This window comes from Tinamus guttatus, unplaced genomic scaffold, assembly GCF_059628265.1.
Source record: "Tinamus guttatus ecotype Peru unplaced genomic scaffold, ASM5962826v1 Tinamus_guttatus_pri_ptg000085l, whole genome shotgun sequence".
Taxonomy (NCBI): domain Eukaryota; kingdom Metazoa; phylum Chordata; class Aves; order Tinamiformes; family Tinamidae; genus Tinamus; species Tinamus guttatus.
In genome coordinates this window covers 1,726,036-1,732,076 of record NW_028288619.1, presented here as the reverse complement: position 1 = coordinate 1,732,076, position 6,041 = coordinate 1,726,036, and the positions used below count along the sequence as shown (strand labels likewise).

General features: G+C 40.8%; 1 non-coding gene across 1 annotated transcript; it reads right to left on the bottom strand.

Annotated features, from left to right (window-relative positions):
• Window positions 1-3,583: 3,583 nt before the first annotated feature.
• On the bottom strand, window positions 3,584-3,647 carry LOC148595588 (U4 spliceosomal RNA). Its single transcript, XR_015913124.1, has one exon. It is a non-coding gene; the product is annotated as a U4 spliceosomal RNA (small nuclear RNA).
• Between the last annotated feature and the right edge of the window lie 2,394 nt (window positions 3,648-6,041).

Genomic DNA, 6,041 nt, shown 5'->3' with positions numbered 1-6,041 from the left:
AACGAGCACTTAAGAAAAGGCAGATCCAGGGTGGATGCAAGTGACTTGTGCTGCATCTTTAAATTATCAGTAGATTCAGATTCTGGTGGAACGTAAGATCTCTAGACAAACAATAAAACGAGAAAAAAAAATCTCCTAGATGAGATAATTAAGTTTTAGATTAATAAATATGGGCAAGATGAATTTAAGTAAAAGCTAATGTATCACATCATGTCTATGGAATGATAGGCGGTATGTTATTACATCAAGCATATACAGAGAACGCATCTCACAAAGCCTGGTTTAGAAAGTGTCAATAATATTGAAATAGCAGCTAGAAAGAATATAGTAATTAAGAAGCACAAACAGAGGGTAAACACAGAGAAGCTAAAGTGTCCTACTTGGTATGTTTGCATCCCTATAACCCAGCTCCAAGAAGAGAGGGACAGCGGAGGCAACAGTTGCGTTTAGCAGCATCTTGGAGACACGGGGGCAGTTTACGAAGTTTTTTTTTTTTTTTTTTTTTTTTTAAGTAATCCCAACTATCTGATCAGGATATCTAGCATACACAGCCACGCTGTTAAACAGAGCTTCAGAAAACAATAGCAACAACAAAACAAGCAACTGCTTGAAAACGAAAATATTTTCAGGTATGTTTGGAGCTTATGGTGCTTTGTTTCTGTGCTCCACACGTTGTGACGGAGGCTTCACGCTGGGCAGCTCACGCTTCTCTCCCTCCCCTCGCGGCAGTCGATAGGGACCGGGGCCAGGCCCACGTGTGACGAGGAGATACGGACCCAGCACTCGGCCTGGGCAGAGAGGCCGGCGAGGAAGCGCGCGGGGAACCAACCCCGCGGCGGGGAGGCCCCAGACCCGCCCGCCCGGACCCCTCGGGCACAGCAACCCCCACACCCCCGCCCGCCGCGAGCCGTTACCGCGGCTAACGGCCCCTGCCGCCTCTGCGCCTGCGCGCAGCCTGCCCCGCCCCCGGCGCGGCAGGGGGGCAGGGACGCAGCGCGCGAGGGAAGCGGGGCAACCGCAAGTTCCCTCCAATGGGAAGGCGAGTTCCTTTTTTCTTCCCGCCTCTCTTTCGGGCTGGCCAACCAGCACTCCCTTCCTCCGTCTCCCCGCGAGCTGCCCCGGCCAATGGGGAGCGCGCTCCTTGGGCGTGGCTGATATTCAAACGGAGAGCGGCGCGCGGCCATCCCGGCCCCGTCCGGCCTGGCCTGACCTGAGCGGCTGCGGGGCCCTGAGGCGACGCGGGGAGGTGAGCGCCGGGACGGGACGGGGAGCCGGGGCCTCTCGCTCCCCACGCGAGGGGCTCCGAGGGCGGCCTAGGCTGTGCGGCGGAGCCGGGGGGCCTCGGGAGGCGCTTCGGCCGCCGCCGGGCAGAGGCCGCGGGGGGCCGGGGCTCGCGCAGGTCGTGGCCTGCGCGCGGGGCGGCGCGAGGAGTAGTTGCTGGGAGGTCAAAAAGGCGCAGGGAGACGTGGTGATGTCGCATCCTGGTGCCCAGAGGCTTCGTTTCGGGCTGTAGTGATTCCCTGGGCGCTGTTTCGTTGTCCTTCAGTCCCACAGAAGATGCATCAAGCTATAGAGCATCAGGCTTAACCCTTTTCTTACCTCTCTCACCATCTTTTTTTATGACCTTTCTCCCCACCACCTTTATCTCTCTGTCTTTTTATACTAAACTGCTGAATGATTTTGTGGGTTTATTTATCTGCTCTTTGGAATGTTTTGGAAATCAACACATCAAAGAAAACAGCAGGCTGTAGACTTGACAAGTTCTGACTGGGTGGGTGTTTCAGCCTTGTGCTTCAGTTACCTTCAGCCAGGATGAAGAAGAATCTTTTGCAAGAATAAGCATAGAGAGGTTAGTTCTTGATATTCCTGTGAAGTGTTTCAGCAGTAGAAAGGTCCATGTGGGTAAAGAGAGGGCAAAAGGACACAAGGCTCTCTGAATTGTGCCCTTGTGTCCAGCTCTGCCTGGTGCAGATAACACTGCTAGACCTCTTCCTAAAATGATGCCCTAAACTAAAGCTGCTCTCTAGTATCACTGCTTGGCCATGTATTTAAGCCTTCTGTGCCTCAGCAGTGCTGCTTGCACTGTGCTTACGCTATGGTAACTTGTGTGTTTTTCTCTTCTTGTTTCTTGAGTAATTTCCTTGGACATTTTCAATGGACCACCGATAGAGCTAGAAATATGCTTATGATAACAGTTGCACCCACAGTACCCTGAGGATATAAGGAAAATATAGGCAATAGAATAGCACAAATTACTTCCTCGGCTTAATAATTAATATATGCAATACTTTAAGTACTTTAAATACAAGATTTTACTACCTGCTTCAACTGCTAATTTCTTTGGATAAGCAGAAATAGATCACTATTTCAATAGATTACTAGTTACATGTTTATTTTCAGTAACTAAAACATATTTTTAGGCTTTCTCAAAGTTTGTATTTGACCAAAAAAAAACCCCTGTATCCAGGTCTAACAGTATCAACATTACAGAGATCTAGTGAAACTGAATGAATAGAAGCTCTCAGCCCTGGTGCAGTTGGCTCAGTACCTGTTGAGCTCGCTTTTATAACATTGTTTTGCTCATTTGGATCTTCACTATCTTGTCAAACTTTGAGCACTCTTCACGCTACAGAAATCTATGGTAAATGCTTTCTTGGAAAGTCATGTGCAGCAGGTTATGTCTAAATGAGGTATAGTACTTGCATGATCAGCAAATTAGAAAAATTAATTACAAATCATGAAAATACATAGATTATTATGCTGTTAGTGTATATTTTGTCAATAAATCTGTAAACAAAAACAATATAACTGGGTATTTTTCCCTGTATCTTTAGCTTTCGTGATATATCAGCCTCTGGTGTTGAAGCCATCTGAAGTAGTATTTGCTGGAGTAGTCATGTGTATTTTCCTTTTTTCTTTTCCTCATTCTCTGCTATGGTCTGAGACCTAAGCCGTAAAGGATGGGTGCTGGCCATAGATGTTTCTGTTCTTCCATAATCAGAAGAAGCATTTGAAAGTACTTCCCAAAGTAGTCTTTGCATACTTTTTCATGCTCTTTATTCACTAATTTGGGATAGCATTGATGTGTTCTAATGTCAGCTCATTTAAAAGGTCATTTCATCGTGAGATGATATGAAGATGAGCCAGGTTTAGGAGGTCAATCTATGTACATTTACTTGACAATCTCTAACTATTTCATTTTTCATATGCAGAAACCTTGCAGGATGGGGAGCTACGTTTCTTGTCTCTGGATTCTTTGGAACATCTGAAAAACTCTGACCCTTATCCTCAATAGCTTTTTTGCCAAGGCTTATCTGTTCCTTAGGAGAGCTTTTCTGTGTATAGTACGCATTGAGCCTTGAACAGTTTATAAGCTTCACACAGGAAAAGTAAGTTGATATGAGTTAAGATTAAACGTATTCAGGAAATTATTTGTTATGTTTTTTAGTCTGTCGTTGGAAGAATAACTAGCCTTTTATGCGTGTTTTTTTCTTTTTAAACACGTTTTTTCTTTTTCCTCACCCAGCTGGGAATTGTGAGCAAGTGTTATGCTGGGAAGTCATTTCATTATTGAACATCATAGAAATTAGCAATAACCGTGCCTCAGATTAACCTCATTGACTACGATACTGCCACTGCGTGAGGAAGATTTCTTTTGGTGTTCTGGTGCAAAGAAATTAACTTCATCGGTACATAGATATATAGCTACAGGGGGTAGATACTGTTCAAAGCCAGGGTTTGAAGGATATTTTCACCCATGATAAGCTCAAATACTCTAGATCTGTTTTATCTGCTTTATTTATCAAAAGCAAAACTGAAATAACTGAAATAGATACCAAAAACTTTCTTAGGCAGATGTGAATATCTTTATTCCCATGAGGTAAGTAGATATAATCTTTGGGAAGTTAAGGGAATTAATAAAGCAGTCTTTGCTATATTAGTCTCCTATGTCATTTTTCAGCAGAACTCTCCTGAAAAATGGGGTGGTTTACAGTATACAATTGGTCTCAGAATAGCCTGAAAACCCATGGGTACTGCTAGTAACTATGCAAACAGTACTTCAGAGTCACATTTCAGCTTTTAAGGTATAGATTTATTTTCTTACTATAATTCACCCCATGAAAAGATATAAATATGATTTAAAAAAATCATCTCTGCCCCATCTCTTCACAGGCTTAGTTCTGCTAAAGCCCATTCAGAATTCTTCAGTGTTCAGTTCAATTAATGGATAAATGCAAAAGCAGGTCTCTTATTTCCTTATCTTTGCTGCTAAGCACAAGAGATCAGAGGAAAGGATTTGCAGATATTTATGGCTTTGTGTTGGAGTCATTTGAACACAAATCAACTGGTAGTCAGCAATGTCAGGTGTAATGAAGATTTATAGTTCTGAGATTTAATTGTAGTGGTTGAACTTAATTTAGCAGATTTAATTACAGTGTTTTATTGCAGAATTAATTTGCAAGACCTAATATTTCACATGTAGAAATAGAGGCAGATTCTTTGTCTTCTATCCGTATGTGATTTCGTGCATGTTAAACTGTATACCTATTTTGGAAAATTTCATATTGTCCAATTATTTCCAGATAAAATGGACACAACTACACATTACTTCCTTGTTTTTCTCTTCTACTGATGCCAAAAAGGTGATATCTGTGATGACAAAAAAAAAAAACTTTGCTGAAACTGTAGTACTTATTTTTAAACTTTTTTTCCCTAACAGTACAAAGCAAATCTATGTAGAAAACATTACATACTAAAACAATGAAGAGAGACCTACTGGGTCATAAGATTTATTTTCTTCTAGCACTTCCATAATCTCGTTTTCAAAAATTTGCCAAGATGCTTTTAAAAATGTTAGATCTTTCTATGGAAGAAAAGTATTAGTATAGGCAAGTATTAGTATGTTTATACATAAAGATGCTGTTCTTTGTACTTCAGAATGTAACTTTTTCATGCAGTTCTTTGTGTGTGCTTTAGTGTTTTGCTATGTGGGTGTTGTGAAAAGCCTTAGGATATGGATATCTCGTCTTGGAGAAGACACATTTTGTAGATAAGTTGATCTAATCTGGAGCTTCATTTAATTTCAGCACAAGTTGTTTGCCAGTGCTATATATAAATATGCTGTTTGTATACAACAGCACTTAGCAAAGTAAATAATTTGCTTTGTTAATAAGTGGCCACACGTGCCAGTGACCCTATCACATCTTTTATGTGGTTTGTTCTTTGGAAATATACACAAGATCTTGCCCTTCTTGAAGTGAGAGCCTGTAGAAAGGTGAAACGTATTTTGTCCTTGCTAGGCTTTCAGTATTTTCGTGTAAATATAAACATGCTGTTAGTTTTGTAAGACTTTAATTACCTCAGTTATGTAGGGCTAAATCTTAGTAGTTGACTATACAAATCTCTGCTCTAGGGCTCTTCCAGCTCCTACACAGATTATTTTCTTTGATGTTTCATCTGTGAACTTTCTCTTTTGATTAGTGTTTCTTGGCTAACCTTTTCTACCACCAACTCTTGGTTTTGGTTTTGGAGTGTATTCCCTAATAAAGCAAGTATTTCAGCCAGGATTTAATACCAAAGTTGCACAATATTTATTACAGCAATGTAGCAGAGTTATGTTACACCTTCCTTTCTGGTTTATCTGTGTTCAATGTTTTGTCTTTATTTGTAATAAAGACTTAATTCTTTGGATAAGAGATCTAGGCTGTAAAATTTTGCAACAGCAAAGTTTAATGAAAACTATAGGAAGCAAGTATTTCAAAATGTTTGATTTTAAACTCACAATGGTATAAACAAATATGCCATGTGTTTTAATTAAGTGCTACTTTAAAGAAACATAATATTAAAATCAAGGCAAATCCTACATTTCAGGGTAGAATTCGTTGTTCTACTGTGCATATAATATATTAATATTGGGCCTGTACAGGGAAATGCTATTGCTGAAAAGGTGAGTTTTAGGCTACTTTTGCTCTCTTTAAATTTATTAGTTCTGCTTTATCTTATGTCTGTGTTAAGAATGGAATGAGATTTGAGAATTTTAA